Below are 13,294 nucleotides of genomic sequence, written 5' to 3' on the forward strand. Positions count from 1 at the left end.
GCCTAGAAAACATCAACATTGTAGTTGTGAACAAAGGAAAAGGAACCTCCAAAGAGCATTCAGAATGTTCCTTGAAGGGGGTACCTGGCTGGTTCGGTCGGTAGAGCATGTGACTCTCGATCTAGGGGTTGTAAGTTTGAGCCCCACTAGGGGTGTAGAGATTACTTAAAAATAAAATACTAACAAAACAAAACAAAATTAGAATGTTTGGTTGAAGGACTGCTGAGAAGACAGTGGGAGAGGAAAGAATTCCAGTAAGGAGGTGGTCACCAGTGTCAAATGCTGTGAAGATCAAGTGCCTAGTGGTGACCATAAAAAATCAAAATTCAGGAATAGGGCGTCAAAGTCGACAGTAGCTTGAATCTGTGTAGTGAAGGAGTCCGCCACCATGTGCTCCACATTAACACAAGGAAAAGAAATACATTAAATTGTTCCTGAATGCCTTAATGTTTTTTAAAGTATTTGTAAATTTCGGGATTCTTCTGATACCTGAAGTTCTTGAAGGTGGGAAATATTTGTTTAATCTTGGGTCTCCAGTGCTTGCCGCAAAGAAAAGCCTTAATCACTGTCTGTTTAAAGAATAAATGAGGGGCGCCTGGGTGGCTCAGTCGGTTAAGCGTCTGACTTCAGCTCAGGTCACGATCTCGCGGTCCGTGAGTTTAAGCGTCTGACTTCAGCTCAGGTCACGATCTCGCGGTCCGTGAGTTCGAGCCCAGCGTCGGGCTCTGGGCTGATGGCCCAGAGCCTGGAGCCTGCTTCCGGTTCTGTGTCTCCCTCTCTCTCTGCCCCTCCCCCGTTCATGCTCTGTCTCTCTCTGTCTCAAAAATAAATAAACGTTAAAAAAAAAAAAATTTAAGAATAAATGAACCCACCAGCCTTTGATTTTTAATGTGCACACAGGTCTGAATCCTCAGCAAGACTGTGATGTAGGCAAACCTTGTCTATTCAAACTGTAGATGATGGAAGAAGCCCAGCAGGGGCAGGAAGCAGAGGATGGCAAAGGATTCAATGGGTGGGAGGAGCCCCAATGGAGCCGGGGATGGGAATACCCAGAAAGGGAAAAGAACAAAGTTTTGATAACATAAAAACTGGGGTTTCAGAGCCAGAAATGGGAGATGAAGCCAAGGAAACCAAAAATATTAGAAGCAGGAATACAAGGGACCCCTGGGTGACTCGGTCAGTTAAGCATCCAACTTTGGCTCAGGTCACGATCTCGCGGGTTCATGGGTTCGAGCCCTGCCATTGCGCTCTGTGCTGACAGCTCAGAGCCTGGAGCCTGCTTCGGATTCTGCGTCTCCCTCTCTCTCTGCCCCTCCCCTGCTAGCTCTCTCTCTCTCTCTCTCTCCCTCTCTCTCTCTCCCTCTCTCTCTCTCCCTCTCTCTCTCTCAAATAAATAAACATTAAAAAGTAGAAGCAGGTGTAGAAGAACAAGGACAAGAGCAAAGGAAGGACAATTATTGTATGTAAGTTCCACAGGCAGGTCCCATTTGGGGACAGCTGGCAGAAAGTGTGTCAGCTAGTGTGAAGGCTACAGGGCTGGGTGGACATCATCTAAGTAGAATGAGCTCTGGGCTTCCTCATGTGGGCAAAAGGAAAGGGTGAAAGGCTTGCCCCACAAGCATACCTCCAGTCCAGAACCAGTACATTCTCATTATATCAAGTATTACAACAAGCTCACCCAGAAGTGAAATATTCTTCTCTAAGAGACTACAAGTCTACCCACAATGGATGTGACCAACCATCTGTGAGAGTAAACCATGAAATTTGAAACGTGTGGCTGAAGAGTTTAGGAACACCCAAAATATCAGCCAAGGGACGCTAGGTGTAACATGAGCACGGCAGGACCAGAAAATGGTTATAGTTTGGTAAAGGGAAGCTAAATCAATTATTATGTGAGCAGAAGGGACGAAGTGAACTTGTAATATAGAAAAAGCCCCAAATCCATGAAGTACAAAAGATAAAGTCTATTCCCGCATCCTCCTGACAGCCTTGAATAGAGTATCAATTCTAAAGAACTGTGTTCAGTTGAGCCAAGGTGATTCATCAAGCTCAACTTGGCTGGGGTTCCAGGAGATTTCAGTGGTGCCTCAAGAGATGGAAACTTATCATTTCTATGATGGGCATATTTTTAGAGAACTGCAGGAAGTTGTGGGTGAACCCTGTACTTCCAGAATGGTGTGAGCAAGAAAGGTTCCAGGTGATGAGCTTTGTCTGACTTTGGTCTCTGGATGATGGATAGCCAATTAATGATGCGAAATTCTTTGGGCAATACCCAGACTATGAACAAAGGACCAGGGTTACCATGCCATGTTGGTATATGAAGTGAGCCATCTGCTACCTCCAGAAGAATCCCATGCTGGCATTGAGAAGGATTGTGTCTATTATGAAATACAAGCCTTCCTGGGAATTTAGGGAGTATAGACAGCTACAGTGCCCCAGAGTTTTCCAGGTGCAGCCTGACCCTGATTCCTAACCACCACCACCCCCAACTTGGTCTTCTGTACTAATATCCACCCAGTCACAAAGGCAGACATCCAGACACCTAGGAATCATCCGTGACTCCACTGTCCCTCACCACCACACCCTCACCCTGATAGCCCAATCCAAAAACAAGTCCTGTAAACTGTCTCATTCCCCCACGCAATTCTACTGCCACTAATTACCCTGAAAGTAAATAACCAAGCAACTCAGAATCAGTAAGAAGTGTTAGAACATCAAAAATGAAGCTAGGTGGGGCGCCTGGGTGGCTCAGTCGGTTAAGCGGCCGACTTCGGCTCAGGTCATGATCTCGCGGTCCGTGAGTTCGAGCCCCGTGTCGGGCTCTGTGCTGACAGCTGGGAGCCTGGAGCCTGTTTCAGATTCTGTGTCTCCCTCTCTCTCTGACCCTCCCCCGTTCATGCTCTGTCTCTTTCTGTCTCAAAAATAAACGTTAAAAAAAAATGAAGCTAGGTGATAAAGATTGTGTGTGTGTGTGTGTGTGTGTGTGTGTGTGTGTGTGTGTGTGTGTGTTTGAGACGGGGAGAGAGAGAGAACAATGTAATAACCAAACACCACCAGAACTTCAAGGAAGTAAGATGGAATAAATCCATTCAACAGTAACCTGTTTTGATTGTCTTTCACGTGTGAATCTCAGCTTGAAGGAACTAAAAGATAGCAAAAGGACTGTTAAATATGTTAAAGAAGAACTAAGGTAGAATTGAACATATTCCAAGGACCAACGTGAAGGAGGCTTTGCTGGCCTGGGGGTATGATTTTGGAAGGACCCGGCTCAGCTATGGGATGGAATCAAGTGCCACAAGCCTCATCTTTATCTGTGCGGGTGACAGAGCTGCCAGCGGAGAGTGTTATGGGTGAACAGGAAATATGTCTCATCCTGACCATATCAGTTGATCTTGGCCGCTTCAATTCCAGCAATTAGCCCTGCCCAGACTACTCTTTCCCGCTTGCAATCCTTGTCTGATTAGAGTCTGTTTCTGTTCTTGCCTCACTTTAAAGTTAGCTTTAAAAAAATAGTACATTTTTCTTTTCCCTCTATCTTTATGGTATTATTTTTCTCTTAACTATTTAAATGTAAATCCTTCTAGATCATTCCCATTTTTTTGCCTTATGACTCTCAGCCTTTACCTTAATGTCTCTCTTACATTCTAGCTCCTGTGTCAAACTTCACCTTTTCAAATACTTCTAATTATTCATTTTATTTTATCAGGATTTATCAACATGTTATTCTTAACATTTTTAGGTTTTTTTTATTTTTTTATTTTCTAGTTCTTTGCTCTTCTTTTATTTTTTATTTAACATATGCTACTAAAAGCATGAATTTTGGAAACTTCTCATTTACAATGTTATCATTCCAGGGTTTTATTCCCCACATCTTCAGCTTTAAATTTGTCTTGATTTTTATACTCTCTTGTCCTCCCATTTTGATCTTTTCTTTCTTTGATCTTCCTTTTTTTTTTTTCTAATTTTGAACTGTGTCTTTTAATCGAAGATCTATCTCAGCAGCTGTAAATGGCATCTAACAATTATTACACTTTGAAAGAAAAAGAATGACATCCAGGCTCATTAAACCCAGAATGTTTATACCTTTGTTTGGTTGGAGAATTCACTGCAGCTGGAGGTCTTTATAGGACAATACTTGACTTTTCTCCTGTACCTCACCCCCTGCCAGATGCCAGCCTCACATGACGCTGGCAATTCCATTACAACAGCAGTGCATCGTGCCTCTTAAGACAAGGGGAACCAAACTGCCGGATTCAAATCCAACTCCTTCAGTCACTCACTATGTGACCTTAGGCAAGTTACTCAACCTCTCCGTTGAGGTTTCCCTACTCATAGAAAGTGAGTCATGATAGTACCTCATAAGGTTGATAGGAAATTTAAATGAGTCCATACCTGTAAACCGTTTAAAACATTGCCTGGCACATACTAAATACATGTTCATTAATACTATCATTTGACAAGAGGTTATCCTAAATCGTAGTCACTCTTAGGAGTGTGGAACAACTAAGTGTCTGGTATATGATGGTCCCGACAGAGAGAGCTTTTTTTTCTTCCTTCTGTAGCCGATGCTGCAGCCTACCAAACTTCTCTTTTGGCACTCTCTCTTCCCAACACAACCCATTTTTTTTTTTTTCCAGATAACAACTCTCCTCCAAGGAGTCATGTGCTGGAGGGGAGGGATGGGTTTGCTCTGCGTCTGTGTGTGTTTGGAGTGGGGGAGGAACAATTTCAATGAAAGGTAAGTCTATTCATCCCTTTCCAGCACCCAATGTTGAATGAGTCTCCTCATTTTAGACATATAGAGAGAAAACATGCGATTGGCTAAGGCCAGCCTATGGGTTAGGGGTCCATGGGAGCCAATCGGCTAACCCAGGGAAACAGACCCACTCAGTACAATTATGGCTGTTCAAGTCCATACCTTCCTTAGGGTCTCAGTGTATGTGTGTGTGCCGGGGGACCCACTTACTGAAGGAAAAGGGAGCAAATTTCAATGAAGGATATGTATATAGGCAAAGAGAAATGATGATCTTATGCAGTGTATAGCCTATCTACACAGATACATATAACTAGTCTGAAAAGCAAGGATATAAAGTATAGTTTTCATAAAATGTGATAGTCCTATTTTAAAATATTTAATTGGGGGCGCCTGGGAGGCTCAATCAGTTAAGCATCCAACTCTTGGTTTCAGCTCAGGTCCTGATCTCCTAGTTCATGGGTTCAAGCCCTGCATTGGCCTCTGCGCTGCCAGCACGGAGCCTGCTTGGGATTCTCTCTCTCTCTCTCTCTCTCTCTCTCTCCCTCCCTCCCTCCCTCCCTCCCTCCCCCCCCCCCGCTTGTTCTCTCTCTCTGTCAAAAATAGATAAATAAACATTTATAAATAAATAAATAAAAATTTTAACTGGAGGGGCACCTGGGTAGCTCAGTCAATTGTGCCTCTGACTCTTGATTTCAGCTCAGGTCACAATCCGAGGGTGGTGGGATGAGCCCCACATCAGGCTCCATGCTGAGCACAGAGTCTGCTTAAGATTTTCTCTCTCTCCCTTGACCCTTTTTCCGTGCTCATGCTCTACTTAAAATTAAAAACAAAGTTTTTTTTAATTAAAGAAAATTAACTGGAGGTAAAACTTTTCAGAATGCCAAAACCAAAGCAAAAGGATTTGACTAAGGAGGACTTGGAGGTGAGTGAATGACCAAAAACAAAACAAATAAACAAACAAAAAAACTGAATCTATAAGAAAGAAAAGCAAGTTTCTTAAGAAAAATAGTTTTGAATCAGAACAAATAGAAAGAAATGAGCATATCTGTTTTTTGTTGGGTAAGTGAAAACATAGTAAAACACTAAGAAATTGGGTTGTTCAGAAAATTTTGAGAAAATCTCATCTCACTTGAATGAATAAAAAACGGCCTCCAATAGAAATCTTAAACTAAAGAGAAAACAAAGAATTTTATTAACTGAGAAAAATACAGAATGACACAATCAAAATAATTATAAGATTACATGTAAATGGACTAAATTCTCCTATTTAAAAAAATAGCATCGTACACTGGATTAAAAAGACAAAATCCACACCTCTGAATCTTTTTAAAAATACATTTAAAGAAAGGGGAGACAGAATAAGAGCCTGGCTCAGATAAATCATGCTTGCACAAAAGCAAGTGTAGCGGGTCCCAGCTTGACTGATTAAGTTATGTTCATCCCAGGATTCTGGCATACCTGGGCATGCCCAGAACACCCATGGCCGGACCCACTGGAGGTCTGTTTCCATGAGCAGGCAGCATCCTAGGAAACAATCCCTTTTTTCAGGCGAGGCCAAAGAGAAGCCCAAGGACAACAGGTCAGTATGATGCAGTGTAAAGAAGGGAGGCTGCAGGGAGAGGGTGTGCACACAAGACAAGCTGCTTGGCCTCAGGCAGCCCTGCTCTGCAGCTTTTCAACAGAATGGGGCACCAGCAGGGGAAGGGTGCTGTTAGAGCATGTTGGTGTAAACTCTCCACAATGCTCCATTCATTGGCCACAAACACAGGCTCTGCCCCAGCCCCACTGAGAGGTCATGGGCAAGTCTCTGCACCTCGGGGGCCTCCATTTCTTCTACAGAAGGAGGTGATTGGAGGAACTGGTCCAAAGAGGAAAAATTGGGAAATAGAGAGCTTTCTCAAGTGCACATTAAGCTTTCACAAAAATTAATTGCAATTTTGAAGATAAAGATATTCACAATAGATACACAAAGATTTTACACATATTTTCTCAGACTTCCATACAATAAAATTGAAGAAAAAGCCAGTACACTACCTTATATGCACGTGGCCAGGCAATAACGGAAGAAAGACTCTGTGACGGAACAAATGAGTTGAAAAAAGCAACACCAAATATGGGGACATTACTTTAAAGACCAAAAACAACAGATACCATTTACACAGTTAAAACTGTATTGGAGGAACTTTTGTATCTCCCATGCCTGTGCAAATAAGAAGTAAAAAGGAAAAAATAAACTAAATCTACACCTAAATTTTTTAAAGATAAAGGTAAAGCAAATTTAAAAAGGAAAAACAATAAATATGAAATCAAGTAAATTAGAAAATAAGACAGTATCTGCTTACTCTGCAAACTGAGATAAGAAATTAATATAATATTTGCAGACTAGTAGGATAGCCAATTAAATACCCAAGAAAATATAAGAGAAACAAAATGCAAAAATGAGAAAACACAAAAAAGTTTCAATTGTTAGGAAATATTATTCAAAGTTAAGCTCTACTAAGTTGTAAACATTAAAGGAAGTTAACAATTTTGAACACAACTTACACAAGAAGAAAACTCAGGTAGAGCAACAGGGAAAGATTAGCAAAAGGGAAAGTTCAATGAAGAAACATGGAAAACTTGGGACACCTGGATGGCTCAGTGGGTTAAGCATCTGACTTCAGCTCAGATCATGATCTCACAGCTTGTGAGTTCAAGCCCCACATCAGGCTCTGTGCTGACAACTCAGGGCCTGGAGCCTGCTTCAGATTCTGTGTCTCCCTCTCTCTCTGCCCCTCCCCCACTTGCACTCTGCCTCTGTCTCTCAAAAATAAATAAACATTTAAAAATTTGATAAAAAAAAAAAGAAACATGGAAATTTTATTGTAGAATGAATAAGTAAATTTTTAGAAAAAAAGCAACTAGAGTTGATAATGTTGTCATTAACATTTTCGATATCAAATAAATAAAAGCCAAGTTCATTTTGTGAGGCAAATATGGTTGTTCCCCCTATTTGTAGAGATAAAGATAATAAACACCAAAAAAAGTTTCCAAAAAATTTACTTCATACACAACTGTATTACTTTTGCACAATTATTTTCATTTTATTCTATTTTTCAGGACTAGTTCTGTATACTTACATTGCGTAGTTGTAGAATGTGCGACTATTTAACAATCCTTTTATAAATTTTATTTTATTTTCCATGTTTATTTTAGAGTTGTCTCTTATTCACTTTATTATACAAATTATAAATGTTCATTGGAAATAACTTAGATAACACTTTTTTTTTTTTTTTTTTGAGAGAGAGAGAGCACATGCAAGCAGGGAAGAGGGGCAGAGAGAAAGAGAGAGAATCTTAAACAGGCTCCACGCTCAGCACAGAGCCCAATGTGGAGCTCAATCCCATATCCCTGGGATCATGACCTGAGCCAAATTCAAGAGGTGGACACTCAACTGACTGACCCACCCAGGCACCCCGATAATCTATTTGATTATGAAGAAGCAACTAAAAATGTATGTGTAATTCTACCACCTAGGGATAAACAGACAATCAGAGAGGTAGATAGACGTTTGCATTTGAATTGGAATATTCTTTTTGAAATTTTTAAGGTGAGATAGACAATTGACCCTTGAACTACGGTGGGGCTTGGGGCACTAATCCCCTATGCTGTCGAAAATCTGCATGTAACTTTTGACCCCCCAAAAAACTTTACTGCTAATAGCCTATTGTTAACCAGAAGCCTTACCAATACATAAACAGTCAATTAACACATATTTTGTAGGTCATATACATTATATACTGTATCTTACAATAAAGGAAGTTAGAAGAAAATTTATTTTTTTTAAGTTTATTTATTTGGAGAGAGAGAGAGGAGGGGAGGGACAGAAAGAGAGGGAGAGAGAGAATCCCAAGCAGGCTGTGCGTTGACAGCTGATGAACTGTGAGATCATGAGCTGAGCCAAGCTCAAGAGTTGAACGCTCAAACAACTGAGCCACCCAGGTGCCCTGAGGAAAAAAAGATTAAGAAAATCATAAGAGAAAATACATTTACCATACATATGTGTTACATTTATCAAAAAGTTCAAAAAGTTCAAACCCATGTTGTTTAAAAGTCAACTGTAATTCAAATAACATCTAATTCACCATTTTTAAGTGTATAGTTCAGTGGTTTTAGTATAATCACAATGTTGTTCAGTCATCACCAAAATCAGTTTAGAACACTTCATCACACCAGAAAGAAACCCCATACCGATTAGCTGTCACTGCCCACTTCCCTCCCCTCCTCCCAGCCCCGGGAAACTACCAATTTTCTCTCTCTATGGATTTCCCTGTTCTGGATATTTCATATAAGAAGAGTGTTCTTTGGTCCCTTGTCACTGGCTTTCACTTAGCATGTTTTCAAGGTTCACTCATATTGTAGCACGAATCAGTACCTCATCCTTTTTTATGGATAAATAATATCCCATTGTATGGATATCCATGTTTTGTTTATCTGGTCAGCAATTGATAACCACCTGGGTTGTTTCCACATTTTGGCCATTATGAAAAATGCAGTTATGAACATTCCAGTTCAAGTTTTTGCATAAACATATGTTTTCAATTGTTTGCGGGTGTATACATAGAGGTAGAATTGCTCGGTCATGTGGGCCGGGTTATGTGGTAACTTCACCATTCTACATTCCCACCAGCAATGTATGAGGGTTCAAATTTCTCCACAACCTTGATGTCATTTGTTATTTCCACTTTTTTTTTTATTACAGCCATTCTAGTGGAGTGATATCTAGTAAAATGGCATCTCATTGTAATTATAATTTGCATTTCCCTAATAGCTAGTGATGGTGAACATCTTTTCATGTGCTCATTGACCTTTTTTATGTCTTTGGAGAAATGTCTGTTCAAGACTGTTGCCCTTTTTTTTTTTTTAAATGGCTTGTCTTTTTTTACCATTGAATTGTAAGAATTCTTTATATATTCTGGATACTAGGCCTTTATCAAATATATGATTTCCAAGTATTTTCTCCCATGTTGTGGGTTGTATTTTTACTATTTTATTAGTGTTCTCTGATGCCAAAAAAAAAAGTTTTAATTTTGATGATGTCCAAATTACCTATTTCTTCTTTGGTTGCTTGTGCTGTAGGGTGTCGTATCTATGAAACTGTTGCCTAATCCAATGTCACAAAGATTTATACGTATGTTTTCTTCTATGTTTTAGCACTTACATGTAAATCTTTGGTCTATTTGGGGGTAATTTTTGTAGATGTGGTGAGATAGAGATCTAACTTCATTCTTCTGCCAGTGGTTATCCTGTTGTCTAAGCACCATTTATTAAAAAGACTATTCTTTTCTCACTGAATGATCTTGGCACCCTTGTCAAAATCGATTGACCATAGATACATGGATTTATTTCTGGGCTCTCAATTCTGTTCCATTGATCTGTAAGTCTAAGCTCAAGCCAGTACCATACTGTTGTGATTAGTGTAGCTTTATAGTAAGTTTTAAAATTGAAAAGTATGAGTCCTCCAAATGGAATATACTTTACAATTGTAACTTTTTCACTTCAAAAACTTGAAAATATGTATCAATGTGTGGACACAAATAATTCTATAGCATCAATTTAAATAAACATTATGAATTTTCCATTAGTTATTTGACCAAAATTATACCATATTATTAGATATATAATTTCCAATCTTTTATCACAATGTTTAATAAACGTCCATGCAACTAAATCTCTGCACCTGAGTTAAATTATTTGCTTTGAAAAAATTATTTATTAATTTAAAAGACTGTAGAAATTCCAATAAGTTTATGTACAATAATTTTATTCAGTGCTTAAGCATTATAAATAATGGTGCAATATCATTTTTGTACATTTGGTTACTCTCCTTCTGGATAATTTCCTTAGACAAAATATACTAAGTAACTTGAGATTCCTCAACCAAACAGTATAAACATTTTTATGACAATTGATATATATCCAATACATACTCCAAATGTATATTCTTTCAATTTAATGCTGCCCTAAAGCAATGTATGCCAATTTCTTTTTTTTATTATTATTAAAAAAAATTTTTTTTAACATTTATTTATTTTTGAGACAGAGACAGAGCATGAGCAGGGGAGGGTCAGAGAGAGAGGGAGACAGAATCCGAAACAGGCTCCAGGCTCTGAGCTGTCAGCCCAGAGCCTGATGTGGGGCTCAAACTCGCGGACTGCGAGATCATGACCTGAGCCGAAGTCAGACGCCCAACCGACTGAGCCACCCAGGCACCCCAATGTATACCAATTCCACTATAACTTTGTCAGAATTGGGTATTATACTTAAAGAAATCTATTTTAGTGATTGAAAATAGTGCTTTAGAGTTGCCTGGGTAGCTCAGTCAGTTAAGCCTCCAACTCTTAATTTCAGCTCAGGTTATGATCTCACAGTTAGTGGGTTCAAGTCCTGCATCAGGCTCTGTGCTGACAGTGTAGAGCCTGTTTGGGATTCTCTCTCTCTCTCTCTCTCTCTCTCTCTCTCTCTCTCTCACTCCTCCCCTGCCCTTCCCCCACTCACACACTCTGTTTCTCTCTCAAAATAAATAAATAAAATTAAAAAAAAGAATATAGTGCTTTATTTATATTTTAACTACATCTGTATGATTACTGGTGATGTTTTGACTTCTCATGTATGCTATAAATGTATTTCCTTCTGAATATATTGTTTTCTCATGCCTTCAACCAATTCTTTAACAAAGCCTCAATCCAACTAATTTGTAAGATCTCTTATTGAAGTGTAACAGTAACTGTTTTCTGTATTCTTGCTGTTAACAATTTCCTGTCCATTTTACCTCATTTATGTTTAGTGTACAAGAATGGAACAACAGCCAGGGCATCATACTGGGCTTAGAATATTTATCCAATCGACATTTTCATGGTGCCTGCTCTGTGTGATGGCAGTCAGATACAGTGGTTCGGAGAAGTTTGAACCCATCTCTACCACAAACAGTCCGTGGCCTGGACTGGGTCAAGCCCGTTTTCTCATCTGTGAAATGCGGATGATGACAACTACCTTGTACATCACTGAGAGGACGTATGTATAAAGGACCTGGCAGAGGCCTGGGTTCTAAGAACACCACTGTGAACAAGCCAAGTGTTTCTTCTCCTCAAGAGCTCTGTTCAATCATCTGTTTCGGGTCTGCTTCGTGGTTCTCCCTTCTTGCTTTTCCCCCTTCAGATTGGGCCATTTCTCTTGCTACCAACCTAGAATCCTTCATCATCTCCTACCACAAGAAGGCTAACCTTGCAGGGCTAACCCTGCAGTCAGTCAGGAGGTGTAAACCTGGAGCCTTCCACTGCCTCAGACTGTCTGTGGGATTTCTTAACCAAATCCTCAAACTTCATGTTCACCAGAATTATCTTTTCAGATACAGTAAACACATTTATACTTTTGCATCAACATTATGGATGGCAAGTGTTCCGCTATGGGGAAGAAGATTAAGATAAACAATGAACTCAGGGCACCTGGGTGGCTCAGTCAGTTGAGTGTCTGACTTCAGCTCAGGTCATGGCCTCACAGTTTGTGAGTTTGAGTCCCGCATCGGGCTCTGTGCTGACAGCTTGGAGCCTGGAGCCTGCTTCAGATTCTGGGTCTCCCTCTCTCTCTGCCCCTCCCCTGCTCATGCTCTGTCACTCTCTCAAAAATAAATAAACATTAAAAAAAAATAAAAAACAATGAACTCATTCACTTTATTCAGGTGTCACTGTTTTTATTCTTCTTGAAGAATAATAGTCCCTGAAATCCGAAAATACTGGCCAAAATCTTCTCCACCAGCAATGTCTTCTATCTGCAGAGAAGAGCAAGCTTTTAGTCAGATAATACCTGCATCCAAACACATATTTCTTTTTTTTTAATGGTTTTCTTTTAATTCCAGTATAGTTAACATGCGGTGTTATATTAGTTTCAGATGTACAATATAGTTTTTCAACAATTCTATACATTGCTCAGTGCTCATCAAGATACATGTACTCTTAATCCCCTTCACCTATTTCATCATCCCCCCCCCACCTCTGGTAACATTCAGTTTGTTCTCTCTAGTTAAGAGTCTGGTACTTTGGGGGTGCCTGAGCGGCTCAGTTGGTTAAAAGCCTCCAACTCTTGGTTTCAGCTCGGGTCGTGATCTCACGGTTTGTGGGCTCTGTGTTGACAGTGTGGAGCCTGCTTGGGATTCTCCCTCTCCCTCTTTCTCTGCCCCTCCCCTGCTTGCTCTCTATCTCTCTCTCTCTCTCAAAATAAACATTTAAAAAGAAAAGTCTGGCTTTTTCGTGTGCCTCTTTTCCTCTTTGTTGATTTGTTTTGTTTCTTAAATTCCACATATGAGTGAGATCTTATGGTCTTTGTCTTTCTCTGACTTATTTCACTTAGCATTATATTCTGTAGCTCCATCCACGTCATTGCAAATGGCAAGATTTCATTCTTTCTTATGGATGAATACTATTTCATTATATATATATATATATATATATATATATATGTATATATATACACACACACCATATATTATATATATATGCCATA

The sequence above is a fragment of the Panthera uncia genome, assembly GCF_023721935.1.
Source record: "Panthera uncia isolate 11264 chromosome C1 unlocalized genomic scaffold, Puncia_PCG_1.0 HiC_scaffold_3, whole genome shotgun sequence".
Classification (NCBI taxonomy): domain Eukaryota; kingdom Metazoa; phylum Chordata; class Mammalia; order Carnivora; family Felidae; genus Panthera; species Panthera uncia.